We start from the raw sequence: 27,003 nt of genomic DNA, 5'->3' as shown, positions 1-27,003 counted from the left end.
TTCTCCAACTATAAATTGGAACAATTTCTGAAATTAGAATTTCCAGGAGATATGGGGAAAAAACTGCCTCAGATACTGGATACTCTCTAGCAACAGTGATTATGTGAGACTGTGAAAACACTGAGGCACAGAAAGGCAATATTTCATTTCTTCCCTATCCATCAGATGCCACTGTCAGCTTTCAACAACTCCAGTATTTTTCAACCAATTGTGATTTCCTTAATGGGACTATTAGCAAAACAGTACCTTTTGATAGGATCTGGAAGTCAGTGAAGAATAGATTTTAAGAAAGTGTGAAGTTATTATTTTGTAAAAACAGTAATGTGATCCAAGTCATATATTCTGTTGCAATAACATTCTACATGTATTGCAGAAAGCACCGATCTGTTTTTGCAAGAGCTGTGAAAAGAACACATCAGTCATTTAGCATTTCAAGGCATGCTCATGCTAGTTCTCTCAAATCCACCTACACTACTTTTCCAAAATGGTGAGAGGTCCAATAAACTGAGGCACACAATACATAGTAATCATCCCCCAGGCTCAAAAGAAGCTTGACTCCAGATACAAATTTGGCACCATCATCCTATCTCTAAAGAGATCTCATTATGGCAAGATCTAGGAAGTGGATTTTGTGTCATCTACTTACTAAGCACTTGCATTCAATTTGAAGTGTTTGTTCCTGCTAAAAGCTGTGCAAACTTGCTAACAACATGAGAGTCAGACAGTGCTTTGCTGTAGGTGCTTAGGCTGCTTCTTCAAGGATTTTCCACATCTCATTTATCAACATATAAGATTTATAAGACAGCAAAACCATCACACACAGTATTAAATTTTTAGTTGTTTTGAAAACCTAATGAAATCTTTTTTCAAAATTGAGCTATTTATGGTCTTTTTCCATGAACTTATGTGCCAAGAAATTCTGCCAGAAGAATCTGCACTCTGGCAAATTGTTAGCTACACTGTTGCAGATCACAAAGTCCTCCATTAGAGGGTCCCATAACACCAGTTTAAGCAGAATATTGTACTGCTGGTAAAACTGCAAAAATGACCATTAAAGTGCAGGTTAAGTATGTGGGATGAATATTGTTATTTTGGTTGTAATATGCCAGAGAAGATGTGTAGAAACACACAGACATTAGAAAGCAATATAGCAAAGTGACATAACACAGATCTAAATTGAAAGTTATAGCTAATCACAAACTATGAAATTTTCCTTTTTTTTTTTTTTTTATGTAGTTGTTTACTTCCTTCTAGCATAAGTTATTGTTCAGTATGTCTTTGAGACTGTAAACTTCATATCACATCTCCATAATACTGTCACAACTTTCTGGTCCTTTCTTGGAGTCTTATAAACTGTGTTTCAACATTTATTTCAGGCCCTGGAATGCCCTCTTCCTCATTGTGTAATATAATCTTGAGGGTTTGGAAAAAAACAAACGTTGCGCACCTAGTAATCTCTCATTCTTTGTACCATATTTGTTTCCTTTGGGAATGCTAATATGGTATTATCACAAGTTTCTGCAGTGACTTAAAAACTGATTTAATTTTTTCAATCAAAAGACAGCAGAGTTTGGATAATGCAAGATAAATTAATTTATCTTGCATTATCCAAAATACAGATACATCTTGAGTTTGTGCCCTTGTTTCACTAAAAATAGACCATTGTCAAGCAATTCAAAGTATTCAAATTAGTTCTTCTCTGTGTTTAGAAGAATTACGGTACTTAAGATGGGTTCAATACAAAAAAATTGTTCAAATAACCTCTAGAGAGGTGTGCTTATAACTTATTACAACCTCTGAAGAGGCCTGCTGCTTACCAGGGGCTTGCATCAGGGATGTCACCAACAGACTACAGAGCCTTGTAAAGTTCACTGACTGTTACCTGCTGCTGCTGTTTCACATGGGCACGAGTGATAGAGCCAGGAGCAGTCTGAGGAGTATCAAGAAGGGTTACAGAGCCCTGGGAGTGGTGATAAGGGGCTGTGGAGTACAGGTAGTTTTTTCATCAGTCCTTCCAGTCAAAAGACAGGGGGTTGAAAGGACCAGTCAAATCTGGTAAACCAAGTGGTTATGGCACTGATGTCACAGCCAAGTTTTTGGCTACTTAGAACATGGGATTCGCTTTGAGAAAACTGTTATATTGGAGGTTAGTGGAATCCATCTGTCAGGGAAGGGAAAGAGCATCTTTGATCATAAGCTTGCCAAGCAGGTGAAGACGGCTTTGAATTAAAGTTGCCAGGGGAGGGGATCCTCAATCCTTCTCACTCCTACCACTCTGATGACGGTGCCAGCAATAGATGCCCAGAGCCTGGAGAGGGATCACAGGCCATCAGGAGAGCACCTGAAGAACAGCACAAAGGAGCTCCAGCCAGTGAGTTAGCCTCATCAGAGGCCCAATTCAAATGCTTCTATGCAGTAGCATGGGGAATAAACAAGAGGGGTTACGAGACGTGCACATGCCTGCATGGCTACAATCTTATTGGCATTGTGGAGATATGGTGGAATGAATTCTATGACTGGAGTGTTAGAATGGAAGGATACAGTCTCTTTAGGAAGGATAGGCAGGGGAGATGAGAGGATGTCACCCTCTATGTCTGCCTGGGGATGGATAAGGAGCCAACTGAGAGGTTGTGGGTCAGGATTAAAAGGAAGGAAGGGACAGGAGATGTTATAGTGGGGAATCTAATACAGGCCACCTGACCAGGAATAATCGGATGAGGCCCTCTATAGACAGATAGGAGCAGCCTCACATTCACAAGCCCTGTTCCTCATGGGGGACTTCAACTACTCCAATATCTTTTGGAGGGACAACACTGAAGCACACAAGCAACCCAGGAGGTTCCTGGAATTCCTTGATGATAACTTCCTTGTCCAAGCGATAGAGGAGCCATTGGGGAGAGGTGCTATACTGGACCTTGTTCTCACCAGCAAGGAGGGGCTGGTGGGGAGTGTGAAACTCAAGGGCAGCTTTGACTGCAGTGACCATGAAATGGTGGAGTTCAAGATCCTTAGGGCAGCGAGGAGGGTGCACAGCAAGCTCACTACCCTAGACTTCAGGAGAGCAGACTTTGGCCTCTTTGGAGATCTGCTTGACAGAGTAGCATGGGATGAAGTCCTGGAGGAAAGAGGGGCCCAAGAAAGCTGGTTAATATTCAAGGATCACCTCCTCCAAGCTCAGGAGCAATGCATCCCAACAAAGAGGAAGTCCAGAAAGAATGCCAGGAGCCTGCATGGATGAACAAGGAGCTCCTGGACAAACTCAAACACAAAAAGGAAGCCTACAGAGAGTGTAAGCAGGAACAGATAGCCTAAGAGGAGTACAGAGAAACTGTCTGAGTAGCCAGATGTCAAGTTAGGAAGGTCAAAGTCCTGATAGAATTAAATCTGGCCAGGGATGTCAAGGGCAACAAGAAAAGCTTCTACAAGAACATTGGTGATAAATTCTAAGGAAAATGTGGGCCCTCTCTGGAAGGAATGGAGAGACTTGGTCACCTGTGATATGGAGAAGGCTGAAGTGTTCAATGACTTTTTGCCTTGGCAGGGACTGGGAGAATGAAAAACTGCCCACTGTAGGAGATCAGGTTTTAGATCATGTAAGGAACTTGAAGGTGCACGGTTCTATGGGACCTGATGAGATGCATCCATAGGTCTTAAGGGAACTGGTGGATGAAGTGGTGAAGCCACTATCCATCATATTTGAGAAGAAGTTCTGGCAGTCCAGTGAAGTTCCTTCTGACTTGAAAAGGGGAAACATAACCCCGATTTTTAAAAAGGGAAACAGAGAAGACTCAGAGAACTATAGGCCAGTTAGTCTCACCTCTGTGTCTGGTAAGATTATGGAGCAGATACTCCTTGCAAATATGTTAGGGCACATGGAAAATAAGGAGGTGATTGGTGACAGCCAGCATGGCTTCACTAAGGGCAAATCATGCCTGACAAATTTGGTGGCCACCTAAAACGGGGTGGTGGATAAGGGAAGAACAACTTACATCATCTACCTGGACTCGTGCAAAACATTTAACATTGTCCCCCATAACAGGCTTGTCTCTAGATTGGAGAGACATGGGTTTGATGGATGGGTCGCTTGGTGGATAAGAACTGGCTGGATGGTTGCACTCAGAGTTGTGGTCAACGGCTCAGTGTCCAAGTGGGGATCAGTGACAAGTAGTGTTCCTCAGGGTCTGATGTTGGGACCAGTGCTGTTTAACAGCTTTGTTGGAGACATGGACAGTGGGATTGAGTGCACCCTCAGCAAGTTTGCTGATGACACCAAACTGAGTGGTGCGGTCGACAAGCTGGAGTGAAGGGATGTGTCATCCAGAGGGACCTGGACAGGCTTGAGAGGTGGGCCTGTGTGTACCTCATGAAGTTCAACATGGCCAAGTGCAAGATCCTGCACAGGAGTCAGGGCAATCCCAAGCACAAATACAGGCTGGGCGATGAGTGGATTGAGAGCAGCCCTCTGGAGAAGGACTTGGGTGTATTAGTGGATGGAAAAATGGACATGTGCCGGCAACGTGCACTTGCAGCCCAGAAGGCCAGCCATGTCCTGGGCTGCATCAAACATGTCCTGGGCTGCATCAAACCAAAAGCCTTTTCTAAGAGTTACGCTCTAATGACCGTAACTTTTATGTTTCAGCAGGGAGAATTTTAATCAGGATAAATATTAATCAGGATATATAAAACTTTCATCTGGAAGTCACCTTAGGAATAATATGAGGATTGGAAAATTATATTTTCTTTTATACTGATGCAAATACTAGTATGAATAGGATTCTGCGATCTAACTGTAGTAAGCTTTTCTTCAAGCTACTTAGACCATAGCCTCACTTTTCCTATGGAAAGCAAAATTCCACTTTTATTACTTTTTATGGTCTATAATGCAGCTCTAATATTTACACTTGCTCAGTTGTCCATATCTTTTAGAAATGCATTGTAACTGAATATTGATTATATGAAGAAAGGAATTTTTATGTTTGGTTTGTTAATTTAGTTCTTATAAAGTAAGCATTTATCATTTAGTTGCCAAAACTTTCAGGCACTGGAGTGGGAGGGAGGATACTGCAAAGCCTGCAAGATTTAGAAACTGAATTTCTGAAAAGAAAAAAGATGGGAAATTATTATCTATAACTTAAAATTTCTATTGGTCAGCATACAATATTCCTACCAGAAGATTTAGTAAGGATTTTTCACTGCAAACTTTTCAGTAGAATTGCTGAAAAATGAAATAATATGTAATAACCCTTGTCTTTTACACCAGATCTAAGTTTCACATCACAAAACCTTAGCATCAGAACCTCAAAGCCTCAAACCATCAAATTCAAAGGTGTGACCTCTCTCTTTTAAGATTAACTCTGTAAATCTTCTCTGCCTGGAAGTGTAAGCATACTAACAGACAATCTGCAGTCTACATGTGATAAGGACAAACTTGTATTACCTAGTTCAATTTTCAGCATTCATTCATCACCATTCTTTGTCTTCAGCTGTGCTTCCAATTTCAAGCTATGTTTTCCATTCTGTTCTATTATTCTCTAAATTTGAGAAATAAATATTTGAAATAAACAGTTTTGCTTCCTTGAATCTTCTATAGCATCTACTGTTCATTATCATAGTAATGACCAGATGTTAATCTCTGGAAATACTGGTAAATGAAGCTTTTAAAATTACTGTAACACTATATTTTACAGATATTTTTTAAAAGATTAATTAAATAGGATTATAGAGGGCTCTAAGGGTTCCAGCTTGCCAAATATCCTTCCCTGTATATTTTCAGTTACAAAAAGGATGCTCGCATGACAGTATACTGCATCTATAAACCTTTATATCTAGCATGTAAGTCATTTAACTACTGAAGTATCAATGAATAAGGTATGTTGAGCTGCCTTGTTTTAACAATGTTACCTGCATGAATTGTGAGAGAGGAAAGTACATTACTATTTATAGTACATAATTATTTATACTATGTAATTATTTATAATTTCAAACTGCAAATGGAAGTATAGCAAATAACCTGAAAGCTTGGTCCATGATAGATTACAAAAAAATTCCACAAAAGCAAAACGAAGACAGTGGAGGGTAATGGATAGCTAGCACAGGTTTACATTACATTTACAATATATCCATCTTTGAAAGACTTAGTGTACAGGTACAAGTTATGACTCTTGCTTGAGAACTTGTAACCTGGTCTCCTCCCCAGTAGTGTTTATGGAAAATGTGGACATGTTTCAGTGATTTGGTGATCAAAGCTTTCATCATATATTCACTGGGTTTTTTTACATCAATTCAAAATAAATTAATTTTAAAACAAATAAATCAATCAAATGGAAAAGGTTTAGTTTGAAAGTTTAAGTCATTTCCTGCTTATCTAACAGTGTGCCCAGGTGGCCAGTGGCATCCTGGCTTGTGTCAGCAATAGCGTGGCCAGCAGGGACAGGGAAGGGATCTGACCCCTGTACTGGCACTGGGGAGGCCGCCCCTCGATTCCTGTGTTCAGTTTTGGGCCCCTCACTCCAGAAAGGACATTGAATGACTCGAGTGTGTCCAGAGAAGGGCAACGAAGCTGGTGCAGGGTCTGGAGCACAGGTCGTAGGAGGAGCGGCTGAGGGAACTGGGGGTGTTTAGTCTGGAGAAAAGAAGGCTGAGGGGAGACCTCATCGCCCTCTACAGCTACCTGAAAGGAGGTTGCAGAGAGCTGGGGATGAGTCTCTTTAACCAAGTAACAAGAATAGGACAAGAGGAAATGGCCTCAAAATTGTGCCAGGGAAGGTTTAGACTGGATGTTAGAAAACATTTCTTTCCAGAAGGGGTTGTTAGGCGTTGGAATAGGCTGCCCAGGGAGGTGGTGGAGTCCCCATCCCTGGAGGTGTCTAAGAGTCGGGTTGACATAGCGCTGAGGGATCTGGTGTAGTTGGAAACAGTCAGTGTTAGGTTAATGGTTGGACTGGGTGATCTTCAAGGTCTTTTCCAACCTCGATGATTCTGTGATTCTGTAATACCACTGAGGGGGGAAGATCAACATGTCAAAACACTTTTGGCAAAGTCTAGCATTAACAAAGTTTGTGAACTCTGCTATCAAAAATGCTGTCTTTGATTCTCATTAAATGAATTTTTAAATCTGGGAGAAGGATCTGCTGCTTTGAAATAGGAAAAATAATTCTGCATGTTTTTCAGATTGTAATCTTTTTCTCTGAGCTTCAACATCTAACTGAGGACTCAGAAATTAAAAGATTTTTTGCAGGAACTACTTTCTTCTCTGTAATAACTGGAGGTACAACACTACCTTTCTACATGGGAGGCATAATCATATCCAAGTTTTGTAGATTCTGGAGGACAAAGTATGTTTGCATGTCTGACTGAAATAATAAGATAATACTCTGAATTTGTAGTTTACAATCCATTTCATATCAGTGAGATTCAAAGTTGATCATAATATATACCTGTCTGAGGTTGAATAATAGCTCATATGATATGTTTTTAACCCATCTAGAGACAGTTTAATCTAGGGACAAGACTGGCACTGTTCGGGATGAAGAAAACAATAGCTAAGTATGGTATAGTATTGCTTTTAGCTATGTACCTATTGTTTGATTATGTCTTTTGTTTTGCAGTATCTCATTTTGAATTTGAGAGTAAATGATCTGTCTTTTTTCTAGGCCAGAAAAAAAAAAAAAAATCGATGCCATTCAAGGAGTAGAATGCTTGTTACCTTAATTAGGTTTTGAAATTTAGACAGTTATCTCCTTCATTTCACATTTTTATTTGTTGATAGTAAATGCTGAAAGAAATAAACAAAAGTTGATTTATATAACAGTACAACATTGTTGATATATTTTGGAAGTTAGAGCTTACCTTTCAAGACATACGGAATAGATGGGAATGAAGAGTCACACGTACCACGTAGATTCCAGAAATATGAGAGATTAAACTAGACCCTTTTCCTCTCAGAACTGAAAAGCTTTTATATAGATTTGTCTTTGTGTTTGATTTTGCATCCTGAATCAGATCAAAATTATCAAGAAAAAAGCCCTTTCTTTATCATTTTATCAAGAAATACTTCAACCTTTGATGAATAAAGATTTACAGAATTTGGTGCTAAAGGTTAGTTCAGTAGTTTGGCAATCTCAGTAATTATGTTTTGAGGGGTATTGAAAATGAGTTCTGTATAGCTTTGGGCCATCTGAAATAAGGGAATAACTACTCTCAGTTTCTGAGTATATACACAGGCTGACATATGCTCCAAGTCAGTATTGCATTACCTTCCAAAGACAGTGCACATTGCAGAACTGCATTGTGCTAGCTGGTGTTAAGAAAACAAATATATTTTTCAAATGTTACAGATCATGGTGACAAATAGTAGGAGGGAGATACTAAGTATAGTAAGACAGTGTAATTTATCCCTGGTCTCAATCTGGTACTTCTGAGAACATTAAATATGGTCTTTTGTATGAAAAAAACCCCAAACTCCAGAAATATCAGCCAACATGGACCATTTCTGAAATTGGCTATTTTTATCTGGTGTTTTTCTGTATGTATTTTAGCTGAAAGATATGGTAGAACAAAGGTTAGCTCTTAGAACTGGAAGCTCATGAAACCATTTCCTACATAACAAGGAGCCCAGCATGCCTCATTCTCAAAATAATCATATGGATTCTGAGAAAGTATTTAATGGGATGATATATTCTCACCCTGATGTGTTTTTCTAGCCCCTCTGTTGCTTTTCCTAGCTGATATGTTTTGTTCAGTGCAAACAGACATTTTCATGTGTATCTATGGGCTACTGTCACTCCTGGGCTGCAAGGGCTTCCTGCTCTTCAGGCTGGGAGCAACCCTAGTGGCATGACAGAAAAATCAGAACATCTTTTTCAGCCTATACAATACCTACTCATGTCCCTTCATTTCCTCTTAGTTCTGTTTCCATTCCCTACTGCATAAATTTTATGTTCAATGACCTAGAGAACACGCTGAGTAGTTTTAAGTGTTGTATTTTTAAGATCTAAGATTAACAGGTATTGTTAACATATAGTTTATGTATCTTAAGTGCTCTGTTCAAAAGATGGAGGGTCAGAGGCCCAGTGGCCTCAAAAACATGTTGTGGAGGAGCATATAGGATGGAAACATTTGCAAATAAGTAAGCAATAAATTTCTGTGTTGGGTGGTTCTCAGTTTTGGCCATTAGAAAAATCAGATTTACTTCTGAATTTATATGTTCCTTTGGCCTAGTGTTATTGCAAAAAATCTGACACACTTCTCTTATTCTCAGGAAAAAGCATATAACTGGAATTTTCTATGCTTTAGGTGTACAGCTTACATTTATTAAAAGATCTTTTTTTAAAAAAATGACTGTGTTTGTCAGAACAAAATAACCAGAACTCAGGAAAGGTCCTTGCAAATATTCTTTTTCATGTTTTTAAACTTATTTTTAACACTCTGTTGCCTCTTGTGCTCACTAACTATTAAATATTTTTTTTCCAAACATAAATTAGTCTGAAAATATCCAAACCTTGGTCTTCAAAAACATAAGTATCATATGCCAATCTGATATTCTTGCTGAGAGCAGAGGAAGCTAATTTTATTCACCACTCTGAGAATCCAGTTCATAGAAAATAAACTAACCTGCTAATTAAGCACTGCAGTCAGGAACATACTTAAAAATGATTTTCACAATGTTAAGATTTGGTCTTTCTACCATCCCTCTTTGGGAAGTAGTCCATAAATAGGTGGAGTTTCTCAGAGATAAGTTTTCCTTGAGGTTAGCCCAAATTGTAAGAAAAGAACCTCCACCACAGTCTATCTTCTTCGAGAATCTTTTATATTTTCCTTTGATACTATCACCCTTTATATAGTCCATTATACTTATCTTGAAATTTTATAGAAAACAGCAGTATTCTTTGTGTGTTATGTAGGTCTACTGGGTATAGTTGAAAAGTTCCTGCTTTCCTGCTATTCCTTCTGCGATAGCGTTGATTTTAAAGGAAATATGTTTATAGACGCTTTGATAAATTCAAATCTGCTGATTATTTTTTTTTATTTTATTTTTAATGGTCTTGGAACAACTGATCCAAATGGCCTCTAAGGGGTGCTGTTTCCTATTCTTTGTGTGCAATCTGTCTGTCCTGCACTTAGACTAATTTAGCATCCTTATAAATTCATCTACAAATTAAAAAGGACAACATGAAGTACAATCAGGTAAACTTTTTTGATCTGATATGTAAAACCTGATCAGCACAGAGTGAGAAAAAACATCATTGCTCTCAGCTGTGCAACAGAGTCATGCTAGTTATGAAGATACTCGACAAACAAGAAAGGCTGACAAGAGCTCTAGTATAACATGGTGAAGGGGATGTGCTCATACTAGAATCCAAAACTGCCTGTATACAATAGTAGGGCAAAAGTATTTGAAATGGGGATTGCTGATCTAAATAACTTTAAAACCAACCAACTAAATAGGACATGGAGGAAAACTTTGATCAATACCTAAAACCTATGTAGAATCATGTCTGAAAACATGTGTCAGCTTGTGGTGGAGCATGTGATTGGAGTGGTTGTAGCTACCTTAAATAGACTTACAAAACTTCAGCTAACTAAAAAAGATTGTCTCTCATGTATGTTAAGTAGTTCTGTCAAATCATGGGAGAAAAAAATATTGACAAATTTTGTCAGAAATAATACGACAATATCTTTTTCAGCATAGCCAGGTCGCTTCTGTGTTTTGCACAGCTTCAACAGTCGTTAAGGTAAGTGCATAAATACGTGACTAACAGGATTAAGCAGGTGAGATAAACTACACTACAGGCATATAGTATGAAAGTTAGGTGTTGGATACATTTTAGTAGAAGCAACGCATATTTTGTGTTTCCTATATGTGTTCTAAAGCTCAAAAAGGTATGTGTTTTCCCTATTTTGATGTTCTTTATATTAATCACATTCCATAATTTTGAGTTCAGCCAAAGTGAGTCAGGTTTTGTTCTGTAGAACCATTCCCTGTTATGAATTTACCACCTCTCTGAAAAGGGAATGCTGTTGTACGAGTATATAATAATTGGTCATTAGAGCATTCTTACTGCCTCATCCTTTTCTACCCCTTCAGGAAATGCTGGCCTGGATTCTAAAACTGATGGTGAATCACAAATTACATACAGCTTTTCCAGCTTGCATCTGACTTGGAATTCTCTAATTGAAATAAATGTCTTGTCACTCCTTTGAACTTAAATAACCGTTTGTGTGATTAACTCAGAATTTCAAACTGACATCCATTTTCTATGCCAGTTTTATAAAGAAAAAATTGTGCATTTGTACCAAGCAATGATTTAATAAGATACTGAAGCCCAGTCTGATGACCTCACAACTCCAGTCTGCTTCTGCTCTTGTATTTTTTTCTGTCCCACAAAGTCTTGCAGTGATGAGCACGGGACTTACAGCCAAAGAAAACAAAGCTTCCGAAGGCATTCTGTACTGCAGGTATGCTTGTCAAATTGTTACACATGACAAACTGGACAGTAAAGAAAGTAAGACCTACTTTCTTACCACTCAATAATTGTAGCCAGAGGGAAGAGTCATTACACTGGTACTTGCAGAGGTGACTAGTGCCTTACTCAATATTCAGGTTTGGGTTGCACAGCTTTAAGACAATGGTTATTGTGTTTGGGGTCATGCTTAGTTTTTTCCTCGAGGAGTCTGGATTGACTATCTCAAAATAAAGTTTCTTCAAGGCATCTTAAGTCTCAAAAACATTAGTGAAGTTAGAAAAACTGTATTAGAAAAATGTTTATTCTAGCTACTGTTTGTCTTTGAAAGACAAACAAAGATCTGTTTTTGAAGAAAATAACGGGATATTGGGATGACAAAGATGACACTGTGAGGGATGAAGTAGAAAAAACTGTAAGCATGTAACCGTTAAGATGAAATGTTATTTGTGAAGATATCATACAAATAAAAATTCACCCAATAAAGTACAAACTGGAAACATGTATAAAAACGGTATCTGCATAGGGCAGAAACAAATTAATAAACTGTACTCTTGCAGTGTTCCTAGACTTTATTTGCCTACCTATGAAATATACTCCTGCAACATTCTCTTGCCATCCTGTTCACACTGGTATTTCAGCTTTCTTTTAGAAAAGATTAAGAATGTCTTGTTCTTTAATAGGCATCATGGGACATCTCACATTCACCAGAATTACATGCTCATTTAATGAAAGACAAAAACTATATGAACCTGTGTTAACAGCTCTATATCTGAATGCACGTAATGTGGTTCATGCTCTGATGTTAACTGGTCTTATTCAGAAAAGTTGGATGTAGTAGCAAATAAGCATTGCACAGTTCTTTCATTCAGCATCAGTCAGAAAAAATGACAGCAGTATGTTTACTGACGGGTCTGCACCATGTTCACACAATCACAGAACCACACAGTGACTGAAACTGTCAGGCAGCTCTGGATTTCTTCTTTCTAGTTCAACCTCTGCTCAAGCAGGGTCAGCTGCAGCAGGTTGCTAAGAGCCATCACCAGGCTGATTTCCATATCTCTAAGGAGAGAAACTTCACAACTTCTCTAGGCAATGTGTCAGTGTTTCTACTCATAGCAGAAAATGTGGGTTTTTTCCTTATGTGTAAATGGAATTTCCAATATTTCAGTTTGTGCCCATTGCATGCTGTCATGCAGCTGGGCACCACCAAGAAGATTTTGCCTCTGTCTTTTTTCCACACACCCTTATATAATATTAATAAAGATTGGCAAAGTCCCTCTGAGCTTTCTCTTCTTAGGGCCAAGCACTCCCAGCACTTTCACCCTCTCCTTTTATGACAGGTGCTCCAAGACCTTCATCATCTTCATGGCTCTTTGCCCTTTGTCCGGAGGTACTGTCCACTATGTCCATGCCTCTCCTGTACTGGGAAGCCCAGTACTGGAACCAGCACCCAGGTGGGTCTCAACAGTGCTGAGGGAAGGGAAAGGATCACCTCTCTTAGCCTGCTGGCAACACTATGCCTAATGCAGCCCAGGAGGCTATTGGTCCTCTTTGCCACAGGGGCACTTTGCTGTTTCATGGTCAGCTTGGATCCCCACAACATATTCTGACAAGGTGCTCTCCAGCCAGTCAGCCTCCGGCCTGTGCTGGTGTATGGCTTGTTCTTCCCCAGGAAAATGGCTTGCCACTTCCCTTTTGTTGAACTTCTTGAAATTCCTGCTGGCTGATCACTCCAGCCTGTCTAAGTCCCTCTGGATGGCAGCAAATCTATTTGGTGTATCACCTGCAAACTTGCTGAGAGTGCACTCTGGTCCACTATCTAGGTGATTCAGGAAGCTATTAAATACTGTTGGCCTCATGCACCCCTGGGTACTGTCCTGCAGACTCCAGGCTCTAGCTGGACTTTGTGGTGCTGACCCCAAACCTTTGACCCCAGAAATTTAGTAGTTTTCAGTTTACCTCACTGTCCACTTATCTAGTCCATAGTTCATTATTTTTTCCTACAAGGATGTTCCAGGAAAAGAATGACTGAATTAAAAGAGTCTTCATGCTGCTAGTAGTGATGTGTTTTGCATTAGGCTCGGTAAGACTTGTTATACATCATCTATTATAGCACCATCTTCTGCAACATGGAGGCTAGAAACCATTATTTTGTCATTTAAACGCTGAATCTGCTAATACAGCAAACCAACCTCTGTACTGTTTAAGAAACTGACATTTCTTTCATATAGGAAATATATAGACGATGACAAGTTAAGATTGGATAAATTTTCAGTTTCCAACAAAGCTAAGATATAAAAGCTCTTGGTTCTTCTTAACCACTTGTTACATCAACAGTTTTTCATTTCTTTTCTTAAATTATTGGACTGAAACAGCAAGCCAACATAAGAGTAAGAAAACTGACAGTGAAATGGGAAAAGCAGTATTTTAAAACACATGTTTATGGAAGCCACAGCGCTTGTAGGCTCCAGAGATATCTGCAACAAAGAAACTGCCTACAGTGCAGTTTATCACATGGCACAGGGGAAAATTCTTAAAATATGAGTTGTTTGGCAACCAGTGAGATGAAAAGAGGATTCCATGTATGACAAAATAGTTTCCAGGATACAGACTGAAGAGACATAAAAATCCATACTCTGCCTTGCATTTCACATGCAAAGATGTTTCACACAGATGTTTTAGGTTTCAATGAACATTGTAAAAATATTGTTTTCAGGATGTAGAAGTATGTGTAAACCTCCTATCATGTTTGTTTTGTTGGTGCTAGGGAAGAAGGTCATTCATACTCAAAATTATTCCCTCTGTTATCTGATGGCTACTTTACTTTGTCCCATCTGCGGACTGCTGAGCCCCTCTCTCCTGTGGACAGACGAGCCATTTCAGATGCCTGCTTGCTTTCTCTTCACCAAGGCCGAGAACTGGCATGGTCTAATTGCCAGTCTGGTTGTTTTCTTGTTGCCTTTGGAAGGCTGTGCTGTCGCTGCGGTTTTTGTGGTTGTTTCCATCAGGCAGTGTGGTCCCTCTCAGAGGCACAAGCATGCCAGACCAGCCTTTTTGAATCAGTGCCAGCCCTCTTACTTGGGACGTGAAGCCAAATATCATATATTTAAAGCTGTAATGGTTTGCTTGTCCACCTAGCTCCTGTCTCCTAAAGTCATTAGTTGTGGTTTTACTTCACTGTTGAAATACTCTTCAGTATTTTCCTCTCAGCTCTAGCTATTTTCAACTCTTTGTTTAGCAAGCTGTGTGCACGTAAAATGGAGAGATTCTGCTCTTATACTTAAAACCTTTAATTTTTAATTATCTCTGTGTCCTAAGGAAGTAGAGTGAGTTTCATATTAAATGCAAAAACTGTTCGAATAATATTTAGGAACTGTCTTCTATCAACTAAAGCCAGGCTGCTTAAACTTATTTTTGACATTCTATCTCTAGCAAGTGACTATACACCATAGTGGACAATGAAAGCTAAACAATCCTAGTTAAGATATTTCTTCATACGTTAAATTAATGTTCCTTTCCAGATTTTGATGCTAATTTGCATAAAGTGTCTCCCTAATAAGGTACATATCTCAAAAATGGGTGATGAGGGAAGGCATGGCTTTCCAGACAACAAAACTGGTCATGTGAGACCAGAGTCTCGACTCTCAACACCCATGCTCTAAATCTCCAAAATCTTCTAGATTCTAACTTACATGGCTTGCTCTATCAAGATATATTCAGACTCATTGTTAAATATCTTAGTCACTTAAAGCTCTTGTTCTTGTTATTCAAAATTCACAGTCATAAAGGCTAAATGACAGGTATGTGACAGGTATAAAAGACTCATGATCAGGTAAGGATAACACAGAGTCTGTTTCTGTTTTCTCTTCAGTCTTTCTGCTCAGTTTTCAATAAATTATCAGTCAAACTGCAGTGAGACATTGCTGTTAATTGACAACAATCCACAAAAGATCAATTTAGACTGGTCTCATATCTAGCACACTAGATATCCAGCACAAATAGACTACTTTAGTTTAACTCTAAATATGGTTACTAGAGTAATCTTGATTTTCAAGACTGAAGTATTGAAACAGCTATAGCAGAGGAATTCCTTCAATTAAAATGAATCAACATTGTTTCTTGTGAACATGTTTTGTGAAATTATTTTTTTTTCAACATGTCTGGTTGTAGAACAAGAAATGAAAACTCTTACGATCTTCTCAAATATTCCTGTTATCTTGAGGAAATCTGAGATGACCAAGTAATTTATCATATTTATGTAATAGGTTAATAATAATTTCTTTCTATTTGTCTTTTGAATGCATATGTAATGGATTTTTTTTTCTTTTCTCACAAATTCACATGTTGAGTAAAAGGGAACAGGCTCTTCTGATGCTAGACTAAGTGTGACACAGTTCAGTGTCATGATCCTTTATCTGACTTTGTGGGTCATAAAGAACTCTTGCAGAAAAATCTGTGTACCCCATTATATAGAATTTATGTTTCATCATTGGAGAATACAGAGATCTGGTATCAAGATAACATGGTCACTAATACTGCACTTTTATCAGCAATGAATAATTTCAAATAAGAGAAAAGGATGAAGATTTGTCTGTGAATAAGGCTGCTCTTAAACTAGTGGTAAAGAGAAAACGAAAAACAAAAGTACTAAATTCACCTCAAATAATTGTTACTGAAAAAATAATGGTGGACAAATCTGGTGCACAGAATTCATCAGTGTGATATAATTCAAAATTTAGACACAGTTTACTCATTTCATCTACATTTAATGAGAGATAAGTTTCAGCATAAAAGTAAGCTAGATTCTCAAATCCTTCTAGAATAGGGCCTGGAATTGCTGTTCTTGTTTTAAAATCCGGACAAAGACAAAAGTCATGGTCATTTTAAAACTTAAATGTTTTCCTAACTACTAGAATCACATGATTTTTGAAAACTTTAAAATAGTCTTATGTTATAAGGAGTATATTTTTACTTGGAGGTTTGATTTATACTGGAAATTTTTCTCTTTCATAGCAAAATAGAAATAGTAGCCTATTTGTTATAAAACCCATTTTGTTATAGTTCAGCAAAAGTTTTGTTGGGAAGTTGAGACATTACAATCTCAAGTCTGTAATTTCTGTCCTTTCTAGCTTCCTCACTAGATTCTTGGCCCTCACCTGCCTCCAATTTAGAAGCCTGAGAGATCTAGCAATTGTATAAGACCTATAGGATGGTATTTAAACCATGAAATCTCTGTAATTCAATGAGTTTGTGTAAGACTGACCCTTACAATGATGTCAGAATTATGTAGATAGCAAGGGAAAACCAGATAGTAATAAGCTGTAAAGTAAAAATATATGCTTTTTTTAATCTAGGAAGAGTAATAAGCTGTCAGGTTTGTGATAAAATTTGCTGTGTTGGAAAGTCTTACAACATTTAATGTGATAATGGCGTCTACTGTTGAACCGAATACTGGCTAAGTGGTATGCCAAATGTATCAGTGATGGCAACAGTTTTGAAAGATGACAGCAACGAATACCCGATAAGAACGTTAAGAGAAACACAGGTTAAGAAAAAGTGTCCATTAGTAATTAAAAAATTAACATTCTGGAAAAAGATGCCTCAGGCCATTCACATTTTACAGATTTAAAGATTATGGATTACAAGAAGAAAGATAAGAGCAAGATAGTTCCAGCAAGCAGTTGTGAGTCTGAACCAATGAAGAAAATCGAGTGAAAACAGCTGATGTATGAAGTATGACTTTCTTATCAGTTCACATTTCTTCAGTTACGTTCTTTCCACAGCTACACATCCAAATCAATAAAGATATGTTCCTCTAGCAAATTACTTTCTACTGCATTTAGGCAGCAATAGGAGAGAGAGATACATGGCTGGGATACAGTTTGTCTACCAATAACTCGTTAAAACACAGCAAAGAAATGTAGTAATGCATAGCCCTACTTCTTAGTAACTTTAGCCCAGCTAACCTCTGGAGAACAACCATTATGAATTGTCTAAGTGAGATGGAAGTTATCATCAAATTAATTTTACATGTACATATAAAAAGTCATTATTCATCCTAATTTCCTTTTGAGCAAGGGACTGGCTGGTTTATTCTAAGCTAAATGCTTTTTCCGTACCTATGACCTAAGCTATGAAGCTTGTAAATGATTTGGTTTAGGATACATACTGCTGTTAATGCTAACAACACTTTGCAATCATTAAGATAATAACTTAAGAATGTTGAAATCAGAAAAAATTAATGATACACTTTCATCGTAGTGTTATTTTATAGTGAACAGTTAAAACTATAGGAGAGAGTTTGCTTTGAACATACAGATGTCACTTTGATTAATGGTGTCACATAACATTTGCTTATTCTTGAAGAAGGAAAAAAACCTTTGAACTGACAGAAAATAAGATTTACTACTATATTTACTTTTATTAATGAAATTCTGTTTCAAAGACATAAACGGCTTAGTTGCATTCCTTTTGGAGGAGATATACATATATATATATATAGGTGTAACACTTCTCTAGTCAGCCTTCTATACTGTCTATTTGAACAACCAAATTGTTTAGTGATTTACTCTTAGTTTGCCCTAGTATTCACATGGTTGAACTGGTATTTTAAAAGAAAAAATTACTTTCAAATTTACGGCCTGCAACAAAGCTAACAAGTGTTTTCAACTTTATTAATTTTTCACCTCCTGTCATCTGGTTTGAAGGTCTTGCATTCGGTGAATCTTTACACTGTCTTCCCATTCCTTGTCTCTTAGTATCAGGACTAGTGTTTTACTGATGTTATACATGAAGAAAAAAAGAGAAGATAACCGCAGAGCTGTATTATACTACTTCAAAAGCATTTTTTTTCTATTAATGGGTACTCCTGACCTCTGATTATCAAACATCTACACAGTGTTTACATTAAATATTTAGTCTGTCTTAGTTTCTAATAAACTTTTAATGTGTGTATGGGAAATAAGTGAAAGCTAAGGTATGTGGCTGTGCTCAAATGTTCTTGTGTACCTCTGAAAAGGCAAGGACTTTATTTTGAAACTTGATGTAGTCTTGTAACCAGTGGATATTTGTGGCCATTCCAACTTTAAGGACCCCTTTTGCTGTCTTACACTCTTATGAAACTATATTCTGAGCACAGAGCACTCATCTTAAGGACACTTGCTTATACATGGAAATTTACATTACTTTATACACTAACTATATAAGGTAGTTGTACATCTCTGAAACCCAGCTGGATGTTAAGCACTTGATCAATGAAAAACTTTACTGAAGATTAGGAAAGTACTTCAATAATAGAAATAGTGTATGGTATATTAAACTCTATGGCAAAATGCCCTAGTGAAGCAGTTAGCATCCTTGTGGTTGACATCCCTGTTGCGAAGAACTGTTTACCATCCTGTTTGAAAGTGTTTCTCATCTTTTCTTATTCATACGGTGATGCTCTTTTAGATACATGACTTGCAAGAAGATCAATGCCAAATGTGTTCTTTATTGCATTCATACCAAAGGACAACCACAGGTCTGAGAGGTCAGACCATCTGCACAACTCATTTGGGGATCTTCTGTACAGTGTTTCATATGCAGTTTGGCTAAGATAGATAAGATTCTAAGAAATAGAAGTCTGGCATGGGGGCGTGATATTTCAGTACTAATCAGGTGTATTTAAGACTTAGATCCTCCAGTGTGTGGAAAGCTCATGGAAAATTACAAGAGGACATGGATGTCTATCTGAGGCAAACGTGAGGATTATAGTCAAGACTGTGTTAAAACCAGAGTAAGTGTTCCAGTCTGTAAAGATATAAGAGATGCATGAACAAATATATGTTTCATTTGTCTAATAACCTCTCCATGTTTGCAGTCCATCAGCCTTTAGTACCTGAGAAGAATTTACTTCATGGTCAGTTGAATCAGAGAGAGACTTCTGTGAATGGTCAGCTGCCTTAATCCTCAGAGAGCCTCTATTTGCTCATTTAAGTAGCCAGGGAGAAAAAAGGCAAACACTAGGGGAGAAGAAAGCAAAACTAGCCTCATGAAGGCTAGTTTTGTTTGTAAAGAGAAAAACTTTTTGATGTCAGTTGTCAGTATCTTCCAGACTACTATAATTTGTCATGATGACCATACTGGATGGACTATCTTGACCTCCTCTGTAGGATGGATGCATAGCCCTCCATGTTTCCCAATTTTTAGAAGCTCTATAATTTTAGCCACCCTACAAACCCTGTCCTCCTTTGAGTTTACTTCTGTAGTTTCCAGCTTTCTTTAAGCAATGGAAGCTCTGTCCTCCGCCTTCCAAGACTCAGTTTATGTGCTTTCCTGGCTTTCAGGTTTTCCATGCTTCTACACAGGGTAATTTCAGAGACACAGGATAATGAGACTACTAATGAGTCCTTGTCCTTCACATGGGGTTTGTAATTCAGTTGGATGTGTTTGGCTAATTAACCTGTAATGAACACATTAATCAGTCTCCCTGAATGCTCTAATTGTATTGATTTTTTTTTCTTATGAGAATGCTAATGGTACCAGGTTCCCATTGTCAAAGGCCCTATAATGTTTCAAAAGAACCATAAAAATATTTTCCTCCTTTAAATTGCAATATGAGGTTTACCCTTGCAATTATAGTAATACTTGGATTGAGTTAATTTAAATTACCTTTAGAATTGCAACATTTGCATATTAAAATGGTATTTAAAGGTCTGTTAAGGAAGAGTTAGAATTCTTATATTTCAAGTCTTTTAGGTAACATTAAATTTCACATTAGAAACAGAGCAATATGCAGTATAGTCTCACTCATGCTTCTTTGATAAATTCTAAACTATACCTGAATTGTTTTCCTGTATAACATGTCTTGTAAAGAACAAACGATAGCAGTGCATAAAGATTTTATTGTTGCTTCTTTGGGATCATGTGCACAGTCATCTCATGACTTGACTCTTGGGAGTTCTTGTGGGCTTTTCCAACTCAAGCTGTGCCATCATGTTCATCTCAGTAGTATTTATTTCTGGTATTTTATACTCTTGCATGATGAACCTGTCAAAGAAAATCTGACTCACTGCTTTATGTTGTTGCTTAACTGTCATGAATTGGTGTCAATAGCTTCTCCAGGGAGAGCTATCTAACTCTGATGAACTTGAAAGAGTAGCTCAGAATGTGCTTCTGATCTCATCTGGTGTGAAATTTCTATTATCTGATGTCCCACCTGCTCCTCAGTCTTTTGTATGCTGACCTGAGCTGAGCTGTAGGTGTTTTGAGTGTAGCTCTCATGCAAGCCTTCCATCAAGTGTGTTTTCAGGACCTTGTGGGTAATTCTAGGTCTAAGGCATTCCCACAGGACTTTGCCTTCTCTCAGTTTATGGTTTGCTGTATACTGGCACATCACTGAACACAGTTTCAAGCGTGTCCTCTGGAAGGCAGCTCTTCATTTTATTGAGCCTTAGAGGCTTCAGATGCTCAGAATACAGGTTTGCAAATTGGGTGAATAAAATTTGTATTGCTGTACTGCCAGCTTCTTATTAGAAATGCACATGCCATCAGTGAAAGCAGGGCAATCATCAGTGAATTTTAAAAGCAAGGTTTTTCCATGCTTAAGTGTGTGACTTGCAGAATCTCAGGCTCTTTAAATCCAGATGCGTTCCTGCTTAGGAGTCAAATTTGCTCTCCAACCCCAAACCCAAATGTTCCAGGCTGAAAGTACTCTTCTCAGGGAATTGGAGGTGTCTATTCCATCTGAATGAATGTTTTGGGTAATTAAAAAAATGATGGTAAATCTAACAAGGCACTGGGGAAATAGTCTTATGTAGACAGCATTGTTTCAGTGTAGATGTAGTAATCTATTTTTTTCCTTTCCCAGAAGACACAAAAATATTTTAAAACTTTGCTGAATTTTTCAGTCCTTTTGTTGCCTAAAAGCTGAGGAAGACTGGGAGGGAGATGGACAATTTTATTTGAATAATGACATCTGTCTCTTAACTTACTATCTTTCTTCCACCCTGCCGGACTAATATAACTCATGTTTGCAGCTTCACCTCCAGGAACTACTCATGCTCCTGGGAAAGCCTGTCAGTTGTTTGGCATCTTATGTGTGTTTCACAGAACAGTTTACCTGGGTAGGAGGGTGTGGGTAGCACAAAACTGTCTAACCTGGTGCCTCAAGCATGCCCTGGTCCATGGACAGCAGTGGTTTCCTAGCCATTTCAGGTGCAATGTAGTCTCTTGCAACTGCTCACTGAAAACCAACCAGTCCACAAGGTGACCTACCTTTCTGTAGCATTTTATCCTCTTCCCTTCATAAAGCCTTTTCTGCCTAGGAAGGTTAATTCTTGCATCTAGGCCAGGGTCCTGTCATCTGTAAGAGTCAGACTGCTTGGAACAGGGTCACAGGGGCCTGTCAACAGCAGCTACATGCCAGGCAAGATATCATAACTAAAATCCTGTTTTGTATGTGCAGATGACAGGAGCATAATTATGTTTGACATGCTACTAAAAGAGGAGGGAGGCCAGCCACAGAACACTACTTTCCCTTCTCTCAGTGCTTTATTCACCCCCTCACTGCTGCTAACGCACTCTGTTAACTGATCATTTTAGGTTGCCGACATAATGGGAGCCCCGGGGAATTAGTCTGCATGAGATGTAAGAAGCCGCTTCTTGGTAAGGTATTAGTCATTTCAAAACACTTTAAGGAGGAAGCAGGAAAAAAAAAAAAAAAAAAAAAAAAAAAAAAGCTAATTCTCTGATATATTTCAGAGGTATTCAGGCCCCTGTGAGAACAATACCACTATTCATGCTTCAGCACTGTTGGGAATTCATTTTTCCTTGATTCAAGAGAGTGGCCTGACCAGAAACAAAAAGAGAGAGAGAGGCAGCATGCTCTTCCCTAAGTCATAAATTCTGCAACTATAAGAGTGAATAACTGACAATGTGCATTGACTATGTTAGGAGAAAAAGCCCAAAGATTACCTTTACAAAGTGTTCTGCATGCAGTTTTTCCTCTGGAAATCTTCCTTGCCTTGATGTAGCGCACACAGAAATTGGGCAAATCTGACAGTTTGCTTTCTTCTGATACTTATATTTTCATATGTAGGGCAGTAAGCTTATGAGTACTGTATAATATTTGATTTATTGGGAAAGTGTGTATAAAACAGGATCTTCTAGCTGCCCGTTCTATGAAGGAAATGGCAGTCGAATGAAACAAGCTAAATAATATTGTATCATGCTATGGGGAGAAGGGTTGGCTGTTTTCCCAGGTCTGTGTTAGCTTGTTCAACTCTAATGGGTATATGTAAAGACAATCATCGCATGATGGAATAAGGCATGATAAATAGAACTGTGAGTAGCTTGACATGAATTAATTAGAATGGTAGCTAGTTTCAAAATTAGGAGTTGTGACTTGCTGGTAACAAATCCTGGAAGTGTGACAATACCTTGTTTCAGTGTATATGATTATTGAACAATGGGAGTGCAGTTTTCATCTTCAACCAGTTGTGCCCATGTACAAACCTATTTCAGTTTACAACCAATCAGTTTCAAGGAGTAGTAAACTGTATAAAAACCATGTCTATGAATAAGGGTGTAGACAAGGATCTAAAAATTTAGGTTGAGCTTGTTTCAAAATCCAAGCCCTCTAAGCCTTTCCCAGAACTTGAAATAAGTTGAATTGTTACCACAAACCAAACTAGGAAACTCCACTGAGAGATATTTTCCTCTTTTTCTTAGTCTTTTATTATGCAACCCAATTATATATTTACCTCATTCTGTTTTCACACTCTCTGTGTTATGTCCCTATCTTGTGTCTTGGGAAACGCTTTTGCAAGTGGCAGAGATGCTGTAGAGTATGCTTTATTGCTTAGAGTTATGTCTCTTCCGGATGTTACTTCTCAGCTTTACAAACCAAGGAAGTTAATGGAGTTATTAAAAGCTATAGTTATGTCTTCCCCAGAATTTTGTCAAAGTGATTCAGCAAAGTAGTTAAGCAGTTATCACCAAAAATAAATATTTAAATGCTTTGCTAAGTGTGGATAAAGCTTGTGCCCCTTCTTGAACTCAGTCTTCTCCTGGACATAGAAGACATGCCTGAGGAGATAAGTGATAATAAGAAAGCCTATTAAGATGCATATATTCTCTAAACAGTTTTAAATCAGCAGCTACAAATAATTAGAATTATATTTCTGTAATCCAGATATATGGCCTTGTGGCAAAGAATACCAACAGCATCCTGGGCTGCATTAGGCAGTTTTTAACCTAAAGAAGAGAAGGCTCAGAAGGATTTTACCAGGGTTTATTAATGTCATATGGAGGGTGTGGAAAGAAGACAGAGGCAGACTCTTCTTGGTAGTGCCCAGCTCCATGACAACACACAATGGGCACAAATTGAAGTACTGGAAATTCCATTTAAACACAAGAAAAAAACCCAAAACATTTCCACTGTGAGTGTGATCAAACACTAGCATAGATTGCCCAGAGAGGCTGTGGGGTCCCTCCTTAGAGGTACTGAAGCCTGGTCATAGCCTGAGCATCCTGCTGCAGCTGACCCTGCTTGAGCAGCAGTGGGAATGGTTCATTTCCAGAGATACTGACTAGGCTCAGCCACCCTGTGGTTCTGTGATTCCATGATTTGGTGAGAATACTGCTATATTCCACTCAGTACACTGAAAGCCTTTGGGATGTAAAATTCCCTTGGTGACCTTTAATTTGGACTGATGTTATATTGTAACATGAAATATGAAAGCCTTCAGTCATTTATTTGTGCAGTAATAGATCTTATGCTTCTGCATATGCAATGCTAGGTATTATTACTGTGTAGCAGAGCAAGCTTTAAAACATTATGTGATTTTTACAAATCAGTATCCATACTAATAGGGTCTGTACGTACTGAAATAGATTTGCAGGACTGTTTACTTACCCATTACAACATGCGGTACAGAGCAGAGCACGTGTTTGTAGTGGCTTTGTTTCTACAGTTCCAATGTGTCTACATGGTGCTGTGGTGGTAGAAGTTACAGCAGAATGAGAACTCACAGAACCAACTTCCAGTTCTAATCCCAGAGCTGAAAAATAAGGAAAGGTAAAGGGTTTTTTGTACCAACAAAAGTTCAGAGAAATAGGGCAATTTCTATTGCAAATGGCATTTCTGTGATGAAGAATCAGAATTTACACATAATTAATCTTTCTCACTTTTTGTCATGGGACTTTGGAATTTAAAACATGCAACTGTGAAAGCTTGTTTATAAGGAAATAGTAAATGTGCATTTAAATTCTTATTCAGAATTATTTCAGAAGTAGAATCCAGTAGCTTTCTATAATGAATTGTGCCCAGGGTGATCCTTTTTATTTGATAGTCTTATCTCATGTGCAATTCCGTGTTTGTTTGGGTTTTACCTTGTCTTTTATGTTTTGTTATTTATTTAGGATCTGAAGCAATATTCACTTTGCTGTTTTAACTAAAAGAAATTGACATTTGACAGATTCTTGGCTTTTCCCATGCATATTATTACTTTCTTGACTTCTTACTGAAAAACTCTGAAGGTGCTGCTTGTTTCCTCAACTGTGCTTGCTTGTGAAGTATCCAAGCATCTTTTCAAGCACTCCACATTGACTTAGTTCTTTCCTAGAGTATGTGTCTATTTGGGTATTTTACAGGACCCTGAATGTTAACATTTAAATTGTACTATCTGAAGTATTCCCACCTCAGCCTATGTGAGACATCCTATTCTGCAGATACCAAAAGGTACAGAGAGCCTGTAAACCAGATCCAACAAAGGACATGGGATTCTCTTGACTAAACCAGAATTTTAAATTACAGAGCTGCACTGCATACCTTCTACATGAAAGATCCATCCGGGATCCAAAACTATGAGTTTAGCAACCAGACGGATAGGCATTCCCCTAGGCTAAAGGCTTAAAATTAACGTGTTTGAAATATCTGTTACTAACCACATACAGTGACTAAATGGTATGCCTTCAATCTTGCCTCCATAACAGGCTGTTGTGAGAAACTTCCATCCATTCAAGACATAGTTTGTATAACCCATTCCTAAAGACAAGGGCCTATGCCTTCTTTTAAGGAGATGAGGAAAGCCCAGGTTTTTTTCTTTTGTAACTGGGAATTTCAAAGTAGTTTGAGCCTCTGTTGCCTGCCACCTGAATGAAAGTTACTAATATTGTAATGTGACCCTATTCAGAGTGGAGACACTTTCACCTTCTGTTATGCTCCAGTGCAGAAAAGGGGGATAGGACTCCTTAGCACTAGTTTAGCACAAAGGGAGCCTGGAATCTTCCTCCAAGGAACACTTCAATTTCTTTTCTATAGTGAGTTTAGAATCTAAAAGTCTAGAGAGTTTAAGATGAGCCACCGAGCTCCTAGATTGCAACGTTGTCTTGCTGTATGCTATGCTTAGTCCCTGTCTTTCCAGCACCAATTTCTGTCTGCACACACCGTTGGTTTCACACACCCTCCTTTTTTACGGTCAATGGATGACCAGTATGGTCATCACACAGAAGAGGTAATCATACTTGACTTCAGATAACCTCTTCTCATGACTCCACTGACACACAGACAGGTAATTTTTGTCCCTCCCTTTGTACTGAATTCAATGACATTCATATTGAACCCTTGGTTTTGGCAGTTTGTTTTAAATAACATGCATTGCTTCTTCAGTGTAACGTGTTTCGCCATTCTTGATGTTTCTTTTTCTCCTGTTCTTTAACCAATATGATTACTGATGCTGACCTGTAGAGGTGTAGGCATTGCAAGAGGGAGAAACGAAAGAGTAAGCAAGGAAAGGGGAGAGAGAGGGACAGCAGTTCTTCTAGGATAACAGAGCAATTTTAATCCAAAGAAAAATGCGGCACCATTCCCATAAGGAATTTATTTTTTAAAAGTATCAAGGTGTTGAGTACCTGTGCTTGAAGAGATGAAATTCAGAAATTTTGCTAGTTATCTGATCTACATTCAAGATTTCATTTTCAGTCCTGTTTGATGAACTCATTCCCACATTGGGAAAATCAGTGAAGTTACATACCATAAAAAAGAAAACCTGAGACATTTTCCCTCCCTCTAACAGATCTTTTTAGTTAAATTCTGTCATGGAATACTTAAGAGAATTTAAGTCCTGGAGCTATTAAATAGTAATAATTAAAATATGTTATTTAAATTATGTTAGTGATCCCATCCTCATAACAAAAAATGATATGCATCTTTTACTCAAAATATATTCTCAGGTAAGCAGCACTGTACAGACATAAGGCCCAAGTGTAATTTTGCTTTTGTGGGATGAACTGTGAAGTAAAATGTCAAAAAATTGATGTAAAATTGGTGCAAGAGAAAACTGGGTTGGGTTTTGCCCAATACTGAGAGAAGCTAAGTGACTAGTTTGATATAACAAAGATAGGGATTTTGACTGTTTACCTATATTTGTATTTCTTTCACATTAATCCTGAGAAACTCCAGAAAAGTTATCCTAGAAATGGAGACTAGTAAGTGGAATATTTTTAAAATAACGGAGAAAGATTAAAAGGGATTTCTAGTTCTTTGCAGATAATTTAT

At 38.0% G+C, this 27,003-nt stretch overlaps 1 protein-coding gene across 2 annotated transcripts in view; it reads left to right on the top strand.

Moving 5' to 3' along the window:
* The window catches only part of ADAMTSL1 (ADAMTS like 1), a 503,340-nt gene that overhangs the window by 172,359 nt on the left and 303,978 nt on the right, over nt 1–27,003 (top strand). Inside the window, exon 1 of one of the 2 annotated variants that reach the window (XM_074931329.1) lies at nt 10,696–10,733. The exons of the other annotated variant lie outside the window; for it this stretch is intronic. The gene's annotated coding sequence lies outside the window, so the exon portion shown is untranslated. Of the gene's footprint in view, nt 1–10,695; nt 10,734–27,003 lie in introns of those variants that run through there. 2 annotated transcript variants of the gene reach the window in all.

The sequence above is a fragment of the Athene noctua genome, chromosome Z (genome assembly GCF_965140245.1).
Source record: "Athene noctua chromosome Z, bAthNoc1.hap1.1, whole genome shotgun sequence".
Taxonomy (NCBI): domain Eukaryota; kingdom Metazoa; phylum Chordata; class Aves; order Strigiformes; family Strigidae; genus Athene; species Athene noctua.
The sequence above is the reverse complement of the archived record's forward strand: the minus strand, read 5'-3'. Positions and strand labels throughout refer to the sequence as shown.